Here is a 16,524-nt window from a genome sequence, read left to right on the forward strand (position 1 = left end):
GACAGAGTTTACTCATTTGGGGGCCGCGCCCGCGGGTGTCAGGATGGCCGAGTGGTCTAAGGCGCCAGACTCAAGCTCCGCTTCCTCCGACAGAGGGTTCTGGTCTCCTCATGGAGGCGTGGGTTCGAATCCCACTTCTGACACACCCTTTTCCCCCCGCCTCTCGTCTCAACCGCGTGTCGCCCGGCTTCTCTCTGCTTTTCCTTTTGCGACCCAAACGGTGGGCCTCGGGGAGGTCGGTCGCCTTCTTCCCCCCCTTTTGGTTGCAGTCGACCAGGCCCCTCGTGGACCCCTGTACCCTGCTTGTGCATCACACGCCGTGCCCCGGCGCGCGTGGACCCAGGGCCGGAGAGGTGGCGGCCCGCGCGTGGGTCCTGCCCCCGCCCATCAAAAATCCGCCGGGCCAAAGAGAAGCGGGGAGGTCAGGCAAAAAGAGGGCGAACAGGAAGGTTCCACCGAGATTTGAACTCGGATCGCTGGATTCAGAGTCCAGAGTGCTAACCATTACACCATGGAACCCCGCCTGGCGACGCGTGTCTACACTGTCCATCTGAGATCTCTTCCTTCGTGGGTTTTTGGTTTTTTTTTTTTTGTTTTTTTTTTTTTTATTTAAATGAGCGCTGTATAGAATACAGCCGAAAAAGAAACACCACTTTAAACGACTGTCTCTTCTTCCTAAGTGATTTATTTTACATCTACGCGGGCATTTTAGGAGGGCGGGGGATGGAGCGTCCCTGCACTTCCCAGCCTCAAGGCGATGGACCAGCCAAATACAGGAGTGGCAGGTGGGTGGCAGGTGGTGGGAGGCGGCCCTCCCGACCGCTTTCACCCCGCCTGACTCCCGGTTTCTTTCCCTCGATGTCGGGGCGGCGCAGGTCCGGAGGGTGTTCTGGGGGTTTTGATCCTGCCTTCATTTCTGACTCGCGCAAAGGCAAACTGCATTTTCATCTCACCGTTCAAAAGGGAGAAAAGAAAATTAAACAGCATCTCCCTTGTACAGCTTCACTTGCTCATCCAAGTCCCGCAGACGCCTCTAGGGCCATGGGCTTGGAATCGGAAAATCTGTGGTCCCGCTCCAAAATGTCTCCAGCGGCCGACCCGCCTCGTTCCTCCTGACACCGCAGCTCCGGTACTGCTAGAAGCTTCTTTGAGCGCGCTGCTTGGGGACAGAGATAGAAGGATCAGTGCAGGAATATTCAGGGGAAGAGCCCAGCGATGGACTTTTGGGACTTCTCTTTCTCTCCATAGGCTGAATCGGACAAGGCTGAGCGGGGTGACTCTTGCATGTTGTGTTTGTTTTGTTCTTCCCAGGTCCCAGCTCCCAGGTGGACATTCCAGGGTTCATTGGGAAACAAATAGGTGACCTCGGGTGTCCTCGGCCAAGAGAAGGCATCCTCGTGCTAGGCATTCTCATTAGGTTTTTCCAAAATCTTAACTTCATTGGGACGACATGATTATTTACCGAGGAACTGTAAGAGCAGCACACAACAGAGAGATTGTATGTACAGCACAACCGGAAGAAACATTCGGGTGTCAATCACCGTTCACTCAGTGTGAGTATTATTCATTGACCCTCTGTTCTCACTGTGCTCTGGTGGTCGCCCAAGGCTGAATTGCTAAGGAATCCCGGATCATTTTTTGTGACTCATCCTTTTGCTGGATCTCCAACCCAGCAAGGTGCCTGTCACAAAACAGAGGCTCAGCAAACACGGTGGAGGGAGGAGAGCTGTGGAACCGGAAGACTTCGGGCAGGTGGCCAAAGTCCACGTGTTTACACACACAACTGCATTCCATGGCCACGAGTCTCCTGGCCTTAGAAGAGGCTCTAATTTAATCTTTGGTCTATCTGAGTAATGAACCAACTCTTCTTCCCCCAGTACAGGTGGCATCCTTTGTATTCCCATGAGCCAGAACCTTATTTCTTAAAGAGTAAGAAAAATGTCCACTGGCTTTAAAAGGATATCAGCACATCAAAAGCCCCGTATTTGACTATAGGCTTTCAGATCCTCTCTGAGGATGGGCAAGGGGGAAGGGGTATGTGATGAAGTCCCAGAACCTAAGTCAGGTTCGGTGGGGTGCAGAGGTTCGGAGCCGACGAACCTCTAAAGAAAGAATAAAGAAAGAATTCTTAAGACGTCATTGGTGCAAAATGGTGGTTTATTAAAGCACGGGGACAGGACCCGTGGGCAGGAAGAGCTGCTGCCCCGGGTTGTGAGGGTCGGCATGTTATATACCCCACGGTTGGGGGGAGGTGGTGAAGGAATGGGAGATTTCAACAGAGTTCTCACATGTTAGGGAGGGCCTACAAGGTGCGGGGGGGGGGGGGGGAGGCCTTGCCCTATGGCCTGATCAATGTCGTCTTTACGTCAGGCACTAACTAATATCAAGATAGTTGGGAGATTCTTGGTGGGGTGTTATGATCCTGCTGTCATTTACATTCCCTTCTACCTCAGTCTCCTCCAGTTTATGGTGGGAGGGAGACATTAGGGCTTCAGGAACCGAGAGTTATTTGCCTCTGGAAATTTGTGCTATTGATAAGGTAACCTCCCTGTTTAGGTCTCTAGGACATCTTGTAGGGCAAGGGAGATTCCTGTTCTGCAGGACTGCGATCCCTGCACGTTAACTATTTATCGTTTTATGGCAGTCAGGGGTGCCTGAGGAATGCTACACATATGGAGGGGAGCGGGTGAAGAGGGGGTGCAAGGCTCCAGCTTTTGCTTTGTCCTCAGCCAGCCTCCTGCTCCCTCATCAGTATGAATGAGTGCTTTTTCAACCTTAGCACATTTATTCCCTAGGAAAGGACAGTGGGTAAAGACCTGAAAACTGGGGCAGACGGCCATGGGTTGGTTCATTTTGGGGGCGGTGGAATTCAAAGGGCTGCACCTTTACCTTGGATTCCGGGGGGGGGGGGGGCGTGTGCGTTCACAGATACTGCATGGTGAATGCAAAAAAGAAAAAAAGAAAAAAGAGGAAGCCCACCCGGGAGCGGTGGGGAGGACAGAGAGATGCCTGGGCTCCACACCCCAGGAACGATCTGTTGTCTGGTAATCTAAGCAAGAATGAATGGCTTGCAGGCACCTGGTAGCAGAGCTGAATCCAGAAAGAGCGAGTCATTGTGGCAGAATCTGGAGTCTACAAATGAGAAAGCTGTTCTTTGTTATGTTTATTCCTTGGCATTTAGCACAAACATCTCTTCAGTCTTCCCGATAGGGGGAAGCAAGAGAAACGTGGTTCTGTATCTGAAAAAAAGGTTATGATGCACGAGGGAAAGCAGGCAATTACACAAAAGTTACCAAAAGTTACAGTAAAGGCCACGTGAGGGCTAGAGCGACAATGGAGCACGCGTGCACAGACCGACAGCGGTACCCAGGGAAGGGCACGGAGCAAGCGAGGACAGCCTGCCGGGGACAGGCCGGCGCGCCGAGGCCTGCTGCACTCTCCCCAGCTCGCCGCTTTTCTCCTTTGCTCGGAGACTGGGATTTTCATTTCCTTCTACACCCTGTGCTCTCGCCGCCTACGCCGCTGGCTCTGCTAACACCATCATTGAGCTCGTATTCAGAGTCGAAGCGCTCTCTGGACGGTAGAAGTCGCGTCGCGTTGGGGCGTCCTGCGTCTAATGCTTGTCACCAAACCTTGCTGCTGTTCCTCTCGACGTCTTCAGAGACGAATTGTAATTCTGGAGGGGGAGATCAAGGCAGGCTTCCGGGGGTAGGCGCTTCCAAGCTGAGACCTAGGGCGCAGGGAAGTGCTCGGAGCAGGAACAGGGGGAGCCCACGCGCGCGCAGGGACCCGGAGGGGCGGGCGCTCTGGTCCGCGGGATGAGGGCGGCGAGGCGAGGCGGTGCGCGCAGTCGCCGGGCTCCGGTCCGCACCAGGAAGGTTCAGAGCGTGAACCCAAAGGCTGCGGGCAGGCCCAGGACGGCGGACTCGGGCGCACCGACCGCTGTTCCTTCGTCGGGCGTTTATGGAGTAATTAGTAAGTGCCGCTGTGTCTGCAGGGCCTAAGAAAGCCCCCGGCACACAGTAGGTGCCGAACAAATAGAGTCTACATTCCTTGAGTGTATTGAATGGAGGTCTGACACACGTCGGATCCTTCTGGGGGGCGGAAACACGCGGACGGGGGCGTCGCCAGCACAAGCAGTAGATGCTCGCTACCGTCTTGCCGACTGAACGCCCACCGCGCACTCGGGGCGGTGTGCACGGCCGCGCTCTGCGGCCCCGGGGAAAACGGAGGGTGCAGCGGAGAGGCCGCTGCCTGGACTCGGAGCCTGTGGGTAGCTGTCCACACTGCGAGCGAGAAAGGACGCTTTCGCGGAGAGCGGTCAAAAAACGTCTTGGCAGCGGTGGGATTCGAACCCACGCCCCCGAAGAGACTGGAGCCTTAATCCAGCGCCTTAGACCGCTCGGCCACGCTACCGCCCGCCTCTCGCGCGCCGCCCGCGCTTCTCCGACCTGAAGGTCGCGCGTCCCCGGCCCTCCTCGCGTCCCCTCGCAGCTCCCAGCCCCAGCTCGCGCCGGGACCCCGGCCCGCCCTACGCCCCACTCGGCCTCCTGGCGACTCCAGGCTGGTCCTGAACCCGATGCCGCGGGCGGAGCCCCCCCACCCGCTGGGGCACCAGCGCTGCAGCGAGGGTGTGGCTGCAGATGAGCTGGGTCGGCGGCAAGGGAGCCCCCCGACCCCAGGAGCGAGCAAGACCTGCGGTTCGGAGCCGCGAAGGAGGGGCGGAAGCCGGCGAGGAGTCCCGCGGACCGGCCCCTGCGTCCCGCCTCCGGGGAGGTCCCGGTGCCCCGGGTGGGGCGGCGGCGGGACTGCGGTCCAGCCCGGCTCAGGGGCGCGCGCCGCCGCGTCTCCGCGGGAAGGGCGGCGAGGGGTCGGCCGCCCCCAGCCCCAAACTGGGTACCCGGAGCGAGCTGTCCCGAAACCCTGGTTTGCGGAGCTGGAGACCACTAGGTCGCACAGTGGTCTTGGTAGATGGTTTGTGCAAAGCGACGGGGAAGGTGCCTCCTTAGCGCAGTAGGCAGCGCGTCAGTCTCATAATCTGAAGGTCCTGAGTTCGAACCTCAGAGGGGGCACGTGTTTTGCTTTCAACGTTGACGAATCTTTGTTTAATCTTTTCCTCCGCCCCAAACTGTACTATATATATATATATTATTGGAGGAAATCTCTTGATAAGACTGAAGGGCAATTTGCTGTTGTTCAACAGAACCATGTAATGTTCAGTTACAAAATAGCGATTTTCCACTAAGCATTCAATATTCCAAACTTCTTCCGGTTCTTTCTTATACTAATTGCTGATATGATGAGAAGATTTTCAAAACGCCTTTCAGGTAGGCTTGGCAATTATTTTTGTAACAAATTATTTTTGTAACAAAAACACCAGGGTCAGAAACTTACTGGCTCTGGGGCGCCGAGAGGAGGGGTGGACAGAAGGCTGTTTGGGGATGGGGCGTTGTAGGTTGGGGTGCAACACATTGTTATTATTACGCATTAGTCATCTCTTACCATTCTTCTGAAATTGCTTACCGCCAGATCACCAGTGACATCCTATGTGAAAAAAATTACCCTGCTCAGTCTCCTCACATTGTCCATCTTTTCCTGTGCCTGGCACCGTTTACTGGACTCTAAGTCACAAAGAGAAACACAGAGTGATGTTCAGAGTCAAAGTAAACACCGGGCTCAGACAAAAGCGAACAGGATGGATATTAAATACCTTGCTCTTAACATCGCAGCTTATGGAGCAAGCATTTACTCAGTACGAATAAGTGTAAGAGAACCGAGTATATGCCAGGCACTAGTCAAAGCTCTGTCCTTCCCTCTGAATCCACCCTCTTACAGCTTTAAATCCGTCTTTGTACACTCTATGCTGTGACGTCAGGGCTGGGGCTCTGCCAGTTACATTTCCCAAAGCTTTGCCAGGGGACTTGAATGCAATCAGCTGAACCACATGTTGGAATCCTGGGCCCAGGACGTGCTCTGCACCACTGTCCTCCTGTCATACGGCCACTAGGTCAAATCCGTGAGGCCTTCTATGGCGCACTGGCCTACTCTGTGTTCCCATCACGTCTTGGCCCATTCTGTGTGTGAGACCAGCATAGTTTCTCCAAGATCATTTCCGATCATGTCATTTCTCCCTGCTTAAAGTCCCCAATGACTTTGCACTGCTGCAAAGGTGAGGTCCCCACTCCACACACCTGCCACAATAACCTCAGAACCTGTCGGTCTCTGCTAGGCCCCTGCCTTCCTGTCCCCCCTCCCGGCAATCAGCTCTGTCCCCAGCCTTCTGCCTGCTGGCACCTGGGGCCTGCCTTCAGCTCTCTGAAGGTCTGCTCTTCTGGGAGTGCTGGCTTTTCTCCAACTTATTATACCAAGCCTTCAATTCTCAGTTTAAACAAACTTTTTTGGGAGAAGTCTCCTGTCACCCCCTTGAAGGGGTCACCTCCCTTTACACTCCTAGCTTTTGGAGGTTGTGTGTGAGGGTGTTGGAAGCACTATTTATAATATGCAATTAAAAAATAATTTTCTACCTCTGTTCTCCCTTTATCCTGATTTAAGTCTATTAACTTTTTCCAATTTAATCTTATTATAGTGAAGTTGTGAAGACCACCTCAAATCTGCCTTTACTGGTGGCATGAATAAATGCATAATTGAAATGAACCACATGACGATCATGGTGTTAAAACAAGGCTGTAAGTTACTTTTCCCCAGTGATCTGGGGGCAGAAGTTGTCTGGAGCCCTATTCAAAGGCGCAACAGATGGAGTTGGGAATAAGGAAAAGGAATACAAACAAAACTTAAAAAGAGAGACCTTAAAACTATTAATAATGAAAGAATAAAAAGAAAGCTTTAGCACTTAAGACACACTTTTTTTTTTCCACACTAGGACATAAAAGGAACAAAGTTTGCCTTGAGGCTTGGGTGGTTCAGTTGGTAGTGCATCAGACTTTTAATTTGAGGGTCCAGGGTTCAAGCCCCCATTCAGGAATATTTCCTGGTGTTCAGTGTCTAGGTCTACCTACACCTTTGTCAGGTTATTTTTTTTATGCAGGACAGGGACAGATTACCTAAATTGCAAAACCAACAGAAAACCGGTGGAGTCAAGTATTTCTAGCCCACAAAATGGATAAGTAAGTGAAAAAAGATAGTGGTGAAAAAGTGGGAGCTTTACAGGAAGATGGCCCAAAACTTTGTGAAGAGAACGAACTATGCATGGTCTCAGAGACAAGTAATCTTTGCCTTTGACCTCATTTAACTAAAACAAATTAGGCCAGAGTGAAGTTACTACACCCTCTTTGCACAGGATGTGTTTGGCCATTCCTAGAATCTCCTGGGGTGATTGGCTGCGGAGGCTTTTTTGGATATTCAAGTTTCATACGGGTGACAAGTATAAAACTTAAGTAGAACTAAAGACTCCCATCTAACCTTGCATTGTACAATACCTTATAAAGGCGTTGTAATCTTGTTTAGGAAAATACCATGCTATGACCAGAACTCCGTATTTCCAGGTCTGCCGGGGCCAACCACATGGGCAAACACAACTTTAAATCAGCTTGGCCCTGTTTTGGGGGGTGAACGTACCAGCCATTATTGCTTGATATCATAGTCACTGATATTTTATTACTTCCACTTCTCCTATCACAGATGCACATTTTTTTTTACATTTTTTGTTAACATAAAATGTATTATTTGCTTCAGGGGTACAGGTCTGTGGTTCATCAGTCTTACACAGTTCACAGCACTCACCACAGCACAGACCCTCCCCAGCGTCCATCCCCAGCCACCCCACCTTCCCACCTCCCCCCTCCCCTCCAGCAACCCTCAGTTTGTTTTCCTAGATTAAGAGTCTCTTATGGTTTGACTCCCTCTCTGGTTTCATCTTGTTTCATTTTCCCCTCCCTTCCCCTATGATCCTCTGTCTTGTTTCTCAAATTCCTCAAATCAGAAAGATCATATGGTATTTGTCTTTCTCTGATCTACTTATTTCATTTAGCATAATACCCTCTAGTTCCATCCACATTGTTGCAAATGGCAAGATTTTGGTTTTTTGTTGGTTGCATAATATTCCACTGTGTGTGTGTGTGTGTGTGTGTGTGTGCGCTTGTGTACCACAACTTCTTTGTCCATTCAACAGCCGCACAGATTCGGTTTCCACTGGAGAGTTTATTTTACACAGGTGAGAATATGCTAATATACCACAAATATGGCTGTAATATATCACCTTCTGGCTTGGAAAAGCTCCAACAAGGATCAAGCATTCTCTAAGCACCTGCCTGAATAGTTCTTTGGCCTCTCCCAAATCTTTGAGTGCATTTCTTAAACTGCAGCAGATGGAGGCTTCTGGAACCAGAGGCTGAGGGTCCAGAAGACACTAAGATGAGCCATGTTATATGCCTTTTCTAGTCTGCATCAGAATGAACTGTTGAGAGAGCTCCCCTGAAATTCAAGTTCTCAGGTCCAGACATTTCGCAGGAGCTGTCCAAGGACTACCCTCTCCTTCCAGCACTGACTGAATCAGACAGGTGTGGCCTGCAGGGTGAATTTCAGCAGGTGTGTCTCCTGCGGGGACTATGGAAAAAATCCAGATTTGAGATGTTCGTTGCCTTGAGTAAGAGAGTGGTAAGGAATGTGGTAGAAAAAGATTTAATATTCTAATGAATTCATTGACTTAGTTGAAAAGTGTTCCTTGTCCGATACTGAGCTCGGCACCGGGAATACAGGAGTGGATGAGACAGGCCAGGGATGACTTTCAGGGAATATATAGTCTAAGCAGGTAGATGGGTAATAGACAATACTGGTGTTAAATAAAAGGAGAAGGTAACCTCATATAGTAGTAAGTGCTAAGAAGAAAAAGAGGGGCATCAACGTAGTGGGAGGTTGGTGGCTGAGAGGCAGAACGGAGTATTAATTTCCTAGGGCTGCCTTAACCAGTTGCCACAAATTAAGTGGCTTAAAGCAATAGAAATTAATTTACTCACAGTTTTGGAGACTAGAAGCCCCCAATCAGGCTATCGACAAGGCTGTGCTGCCTTTCACGGTTCCAGGGAAGAACCCTTGCCTCTTCTCAGCTCTGGTGGCTGCTGGCAATCCTTGGACATGTGTTTTTGTAGTTCACTGACCACTGCAGTACAGATGGGAGACTCGTTAGGACCAGATTAGACGGGAGGCCAGGCAGGAAGATAGCATGCATCTAAGAAGAGGAAGCCACAACACTTGCTGAGAAAATTCAGTGTCAGGTTTTCATTTATCTGTCCATTCCCCCTCCCCCCAATAAATTAATTTGCATCAATAGGGGAATAACCTCCTAGTAAGGGATAGAAATCAGAGGAACTTGGACAAAAGAGCTTGTTCATTGGAAAGTCATTGCAGGTATAGAAGGAAAAAAGGCTCTCCGTGTGTACGGATCTACCAATCAGGAAGAAGAAGGTTGGTACTTGCCCTTCGACAGCAGAAGGTCAGGCTCAGTAGCCAGGATGACATTTCCCGACGTAGGGCAAAAATAGAACTGCCCCCTCTGAGGTTCGAACTCAGGACCTTCAGATTATGAGACTGACGCGCTGCCTACTGCGCTAAGGAGGCAGGTGAGAAAAGCTTCTAAGCACATGAATTTAACAGTAGATTCTACGTTGCTTCAGCGTGGTTCTGCGCCAGGTTTCTTTCCCCTCACACTTCAAAAATGAAAGGTTGTGCTGCAACAGCTTCTAAAACCTGAGTCAGAAGGAGAAAGTAGCCGTTGGCGCTCCTGCCTTGGGTCCCTTCCTCTGAGCTACGACCCCGGGGTCGTCCCCAGAAGGACGTTTCCCAATGTCAGTGCGGGAGACCCGCACACTTCCCGCCCCGCGTCCGCGCGCTCTGCACGGAGACCGCCTGCGCACCAGCAGTCCACGCGCTCGCGTGCGACCACCTTGCACAACACGGCCAAGTTCCTCCTGCAGCCTGCGGCCCTCCGTTTCAGGAGACAGCCCCCAGTCCAGGGGCCGCAGGCGTCCGGCCCGGGGACCCGCGGGACTGTGAATGGTCCCCAGGGGGAGGCGTCCAACGCGCACGTCGAGGTGCGCCAGAGCTCGGGCTGGGGTGCGGGACAGGAGGAGGGTCCCCCCGGGTGCCCACCTGCCCGGAGACCCCCTCGGTTCGGAGCTCAGCGCGCAGGGGTGTCACCTCCTACACGGCCTCGCCCCTCCAGCCAACCCGGGGCTGTCAAGTGCGCCTGCCCTGTGTCGCCCCACTTCTGCACCTGCCATCGCCGGCCCCTCCTGCCTGTCCCGCGAGCCCTGGTCTGTGGTTCGCGGGGGCGCGCGCTCGGAGCTGCGGCCCTCGGTGACTTCGCTGCGCCAAGAACCCAGCGTGGTTCTGCCTGGAGATGATCCGCTGTGCTCTGAGTTCAAGTCGTGCAGCTTAACGAGTTCTGATTGCAACGCGGTAGACCCGCGGTGGGACAGCGGCCTCGGGGGTGGGGCAAGTCTGCACTTCCGCTGCCCGACTTGTTCGTTCCCAAGCTAGTTTCGTTGTTTTCCCTGTGAGCAGCGTGACCGCAGTGTCTAAGGGTTTAGACAGGGAAAATGAGAGCGATTGCCGCAGGAACGCCAGCACGACCCAGACGTCACCTAAAAAGTCGAAGCCACTGTGTTATTTCAAGGCCAGACGGACGACCAGGTACGGAGGGATGTGGATGAGGGGCAGGCACAGTATGCAGAAGAGGGTTTGGGATGTGACCTGGGGGAGAAGGAAGTGTGGACTTGCACAGGGAAACTGAACCTACACGTCCACGACATTCTGAATCAAGGATTTTTTTCTCTCCCCAAATGACACCAACACTCGGTTGAAAATAGCGCTGGTCTAATACTAGAAAACACCCATGCATTATCTTACTGATGGTTCTATTTCCTGATTCGGAGGTTGAGTGGACAAACAACACAGCATTTCCATACCACCTATTGGCCTCTTGCAGGGAGGAGCTGATTCCAGCAGATGACCTGCTCTCTACAATATGACATCAGATGACCTCCTCTCTACAGTATGACGTCAGATGACTGCTCTCTGCAATATGATGTCAGACGACCTCCTCTCTACAGTATGACGTCAGATGACTGCTCTCTACAACATGACATCAGACGACCTCCTCTCTGCAATATGATGTCAGACGACCTCCGCTCTACAGTATGACGTCAGATGACTGCTCTCTACAACATGACATCAGACGACCTCCTCTCTGCAATATGATGTCAGACGACCTCCTCTCTACAGTATGACGTCAGGTGACTGCTCTCTGCAATATGATGTCAGACGACCTCCTCTCTACAGTATGACGTCAGATGACTGCTCTCTACAACATGACGTCAGACGACCTGCTCTCTGCAATATGATGTCAGACGACCTCCTCTCTACAGTATGACGTCAGATGACTGCTCTCTGCAATATGATGTCAACTTGAGTCATGTGTCAAAATACAGCAGCAGCAGCACAACCCCCCCCCCCAGCTCCGACCTACTTTTACTTGGTGCAGAGCGCAGAAAACCTTCTTCCTGATCAGTGTGTACACTTAATGAAACTATGAGACACATAAAACAAATGATTGTTGGTATCTTGTTCAAATACAAACGGGAACTTGCTCCAAATTCCATTTAGCCGATAAACTTTTTACCAAAGAAAATGAGAAGATACTATCTGGTGAATTTCCCATGCATCTTATAGGCAGCGCTGCTAAAAACAAATGTGGTTTGTTGACTCATGATTGAGGCTGTCATGGTTTATGGAGCTTTATGGTCGCTGCTTACTTTCTTCAAAATGTGCATACGCACTAATGAGATTTCTGACTTTATAGAAATGGAAGGAAATAGCCTTCTTAGGTGTGTGTCTCAATGATAGCTATCATTGTTGTGGGCTGTAGGAAAAAGGTTAAAACACTGGCCTTCTGTAAAATCTTTACTTCCAAAGTACGGGATAAAAAGAATGTCTTTCTTGAATTTGGAAACATTTGGAGAATGAGGATTGTGAAAAAGACCACAGTAAAATGGAAATGTGTATGCTCTTTCTCCAACATTATTTAATGGTATGTGATGTAGATTGTGACAAAGGCTTACACACACACACACACACGAAAGACTCATTTTTTGGTGGAAATAAGATTGCTTCAGAAAGAAAAAACAATGGTCCCAGGAAAGGACATCCAAGCAGCCAAATGAAACAGGACTTTCTTCATTTCTTTACTAAAAGTGTAACTTATTTAAATCCAGGTTTTATTTCACAAGTTCAAATTCCTGCTGTGCTTTTATCAAGCTGAGGAGGACTGGAGAAGGAGCAGGTCTGCGGGCTGAGGAGGAGATCAAGGCCTCTGTGAGTGCGTTGGCGCCTTTTGGCCCTTCAGTGGAGATGGCAGTCCCATCCGCGGCTGTGCTCAGTGGGAAATGGGGTTGGAGGCATAAGTCGTGGGAATCATCAGGGTGTAGACAGACAGTACCTACAGTCACGTGATCAGCGAGCTCGGGCAGGCAGAGGGTGCACGTACAGAATAGACGAGAACTCAGGTCAGAGGCCTGGAGAACTCCAAAATGTAGAGGTTGGGAAGAGAAGGAAATAAAGGAGGAACTTCAACAATGAAGTAGAAAGAAAACAGAGGGTCGGGTGCTCCAGAAGCCAAGTGAAGAATGCGTTTGCATAAAGAGGAAATACGGACTGGGCCGGATGCTCCTGAAGCAGAGCAAACCGAAGACCAAGAATCGCCCACCGCGTTTCTCAAGATGGAGTCTGCTTGGACTCGGCTGGGTTTGTGGAGTGGACGCTGAAGTTTGGTTCAAAGAGAGGAGATACGGGTCAAAGAGAGGAGCACGGTTAGAGGGTTTCTCTACCCACGAGGACACGGAGATTTTGGAGAAAGTGGTGGTGTGTTTGATTGGACCAGAGGTTGGGGGTGGGGCGAAGGACAGGAAGGCTATCCGAGTCAGTAATGCTGGGATGGCCCATGAGATCGCGGTTGCTTAAGGAAAGAGGTAAAGAGCTGAGGAGGAAGGAGATGCATTGAATCATTTGCCAGTGGGCAAGAGAAAAAGAGCTAAAAAGACCAGAAGTGGTCAGTATAAGGTACAATTGAAATGTGCATCTTGGGCTGCTACTGGAAATTTAAAATAAGTGTAAGGTCAATGATTGTGTGTTTTTCAAATCGCAGGTTATGATGCCTTTGTGTGTCAGGAAATCATGTCAATGGATCAGAACTAGAACTTCATTTAGGTGAAGGAGAATTGAGTCCAAAATGTCGGCGTCATTACAAGTAAGTGAGGGTTGTGATGTGAATGGTATTTCTAATTATGGATCCCAGTAGAAAAGTTTGAGATACATCAGGGCAGGAAGGGAAAGGAAATAATCTTTAGAAATGAAAAGCCTAGGGGGGCATGGGGTGGGATGGGCAGAAAGGCTGAGGGAACCCACACCCCGTGTGCACACCTAGACCCCGTTTGCTCAACAAGGTTTGGCAAGTCCGCGGTGTGCCCTGTGCAGCAGCGGGAAAGGAAGACAGTGCGGCAGGATTTTTTCTCACGAGTTTCACATATACCTGGAGAGGGTGGGAAGTACGGGCAGCTCCGGTCCTGACAGAGCGATTCGGGCAAATGTACCGAAACTGGTTTGTAAGCAGGAGGAAACCGCAGTTCTCAGATGAAGGGATGTGTTAAGATTTCTCTCCTTTTGGGCGCCTGGGTGGCTCAGTGGGTTAAGCCGCTGCCTTCTGCTCAGGTCATGATCCCAGGGTCCCGGGATCGAGTCCCACATCGGGCTCTCTGCTCAGCGGGGAGCCTGCTTCCCTCTCTCTCTCTGCCTGCCTCTCTGCCTGCTTGTGATCTGTCTGTCAAAGAAAAAAAAAAAAAATTCTTAAAAAAAAAAAAAAAAGATTTCTCTCCTTTGGACAAAAAGACTAGCCGAGATTTTCTTTTTATTTTTTTTTATTTTTTTTTTTATTTTTTATTTTTTATAAACATATATTTTTTATATACATATATTTTTATCCCCAGGTCTGTGAATCACCAGGTTTACACACTTCACAGCACTCACCACATCACATACCCTCCCCAATGTCCATAATCCCACCCCCTTCTCCCCAACCCCCTCCCCCCGGCAACCCTCAGTTTGTTTTGTGAGATTAAGAGTCACTTATGGTTTGTCTCCCTCCCAATCCCATCTTGTTTCATTTATTCTTCTACCCACTTAAGCCTCCATGTTGCATCACCACTTCCTCATATCAGGGAGATCATATGATAGTTGTCTTTCTCCAATTGACTTATTTCGCTAAGCATGATACGCTCTAGTTCCATCCATGTTGTTGCAAATGGCAAGATTTCATTTCTTTTGATTAGCCGAGATTTTCTCCTGGAACATTTTCCTGTTTCCATCTTCATATCCTTTTTTCCTTCTCCTCCTTTTCCTTCTCAGCCTCCGCCCCTGTCCTCCTTCCCTGCTGGGACCCCCATTCCGAGCCAATGCTCCACTGGGTTTAGGAGCTGATTCCCGGCGACATGGCCTCATCAGCTCTGCTGGCTTCCGCTCCTCCGGCTCCGGACCCCATCGTGCTGACCTTGGGGAGTCCCCGTGCCAGCGTGCCGGCTCGGCCGTACCTGCCACACGCTGCCAGTCCTGGGAATCCACGAGTCCAGGGAATTCTCCCTCTTCCGTACTCCCTGGATCTGTCTTCCTTCTCTCGCTGCCAGATTTGTGTCCTCCTGCGCCTCCTCCCCGGGGCTTTCCTCCAGTCTGGTTTCTTGGCTTCTATTCTTGCGCATCCTGTGCCGTTTCTCCCAGGAGGTGCCCTGCAAGACATCGGTGGGGCCGGGGCGTGGGGACTGAGGTCGGCCTGAGCCCTGTGAGCCAAGCCGTGAGTCTTTGAAGAGAGGCAGCCTTCCCCCTTCTGGAACTTCATCAGGCCCGAGAGCTGCCTTTCTGGAATCCATCTGTCCAAGTGGGTCATTATTGCATGATTTGTGTAAAGCTCCCTGCATGCTGGCTGTGGTCGCCCTTGCACATACTGGTGTGACAATACCGGCTCCGCTGACCTCCGTGTTCAGAGGGACACTTCTCTGGCTCCGAGAGGCTCTGAGGTCAAGCCCGAAGTCTTGAGCCTTGTCAGGGTAGAGCTCACAGGTGTTCTGACGATCTATCACAATGTAACGAAGATTTCCAAAGCAGAGTGGCTTGCGGTGGGCAGGGTGATGCTCCTGCAGACACCCACGAATTGCTGGGACCTGTGAATGGCATGGACCAAAGGAACGCTGCAGACGGGAAGGTTAAGGACTTTGAGACATGGGGATGATCCTAGTCACAGGAGTCCTTGAAAGTGGCGGGGGAAGCAGAGAGCCAGAAAGAGAGGTGACATGTCGGACGGCCACGACTGACGGCTCCCACGAGCACGGCCGCCAGCAGCCTGTGCGAGCCAGACCGGCCACCCGCTTCCAGCCCGCAGGAAACAAAGACCCGGGTTCCGCAAGCTTCCCAGAGAGGAATGCAGCCCGCCATCGCCTGGATTTCAGCACGGGGAGACCACAGGGGAGACCACAGCTGACTTCGGAGCTGGGCCCCAGGGTGTCCCCAAGAACTCCAGCCCGCAGGGCTTGATTGTGTCCTGAAGGGCCCTCTCTCGAGACCGGCTGACGCTCCTCATCTGCTCATGATGCGCTCAGAGCTCAGCCGAGGCTGCTGCCCAGGGTGCCCGGGCCTCTCCTTGAGGCTTGGTTTTCTTGCAGTCCAGTCACTGAGTTCTCTGAGGGAGCTGTCCAGGAGGGAGCTTTCCAAGACACCGGGTTAGAAGCTGCGAGAGTCCTTATGAACTGTTGCCTGAGGGACAGAGAGAGCACAAGCAGGGGGGACACCAGGGAGAAGCAGGCTCTCCGCAGAGCAGAGAGCCTGAAGCAGGACTCGATTCCAGGCCCCTGGGATCATGACCTGAGCCAAAGGCAGATGCTTAAGGGCTGAGCCCCCCAGGCACCCTGGCAAGAAAGTTTATTGTCTGCAGACCTGAGAGCAGGCAGCTCATGGGACAGAGAGCTGCCCTCCCTGGGGTTTGGGCTGCTTTCTTTCATGAATAGCTGTTCACGAGGGGGCAGAATAGTCATTACCTGAGATGAGGGATTTCTTGAAAACAAGCTCACATGCTTTTCTTCTGGTTATTGCCCACCCCCCCCCCCCCCATTGGTTAGGGGTTTCTAATCATGGCACCCTAGGGAGGAGATTTTAGTATGTTTAAAAAAAAAAGATTTTATTTATTTATTTGACAGACAGAGATCACAAGTAGGCAGAGAGGCAGGCAGAGAGAGGGGAGGAAGCAGGCTCCCTGCTGAGCAGAGAGCTCCATCCCAGAACCCTGGGACCATGACCTGAGCTGAAGGCAGAGGCTTTAACCCACTGAGCCACCCAGGCGCCCCGAGATTTTAGTATGTTAATGTAGCACAATCAAGGGAGACGGGAACTGCGGCCTACTTTGCTTCGTCAGCCATCCTGGGCCTGTCTGGGTTAATCCAGTCTCTTGCTGCTTTGTTTTGGGGTGCTGCCAGG

The 16,524-nt window shown here is 51.4% G+C and overlaps 5 non-coding genes across 5 annotated transcripts; 2 read left to right on the plus strand and 3 right to left on the minus strand.

Moving 5' to 3' along the window:
- Positions 1–37: 37 nt before the first annotated feature.
- Positions 38–143, plus strand: TRNAL-CAA (transfer RNA leucine (anticodon CAA)). Its single transcript has 2 exons — positions 38–75; positions 98–143. It is a non-coding gene; the product is annotated as a tRNA-Leu (tRNA).
- A 304-nt stretch (positions 144–447) lies between these two features.
- TRNAQ-CUG (transfer RNA glutamine (anticodon CUG)) lies at positions 448–519 on the minus strand. The gene has a single exon. It is a non-coding gene; the product is annotated as a tRNA-Gln (tRNA).
- Positions 520–4,334: 3,815 nt separating this feature from the next.
- Positions 4,335–4,416, minus strand: TRNAL-AAG (transfer RNA leucine (anticodon AAG)). Its single transcript has one exon. It is a non-coding gene; the product is annotated as a tRNA-Leu (tRNA).
- A 583-nt stretch (positions 4,417–4,999) lies between these two features.
- On the plus strand, positions 5,000–5,072 carry TRNAM-CAU (transfer RNA methionine (anticodon CAU)). The gene has a single exon. It is a non-coding gene; the product is annotated as a tRNA-Met (tRNA).
- A 4,428-nt stretch (positions 5,073–9,500) lies between these two features.
- Positions 9,501–9,573, minus strand: TRNAM-CAU (transfer RNA methionine (anticodon CAU)). Its single transcript has one exon. It is a non-coding gene; the product is annotated as a tRNA-Met (tRNA).
- Positions 9,574–16,524: the final 6,951 nt, after the last annotated feature.

Source organism: Mustela lutreola, chromosome 6 (genome assembly GCF_030435805.1).
Source record: "Mustela lutreola isolate mMusLut2 chromosome 6, mMusLut2.pri, whole genome shotgun sequence".
In the NCBI taxonomy this organism is placed as follows: domain Eukaryota; kingdom Metazoa; phylum Chordata; class Mammalia; order Carnivora; family Mustelidae; genus Mustela; species Mustela lutreola.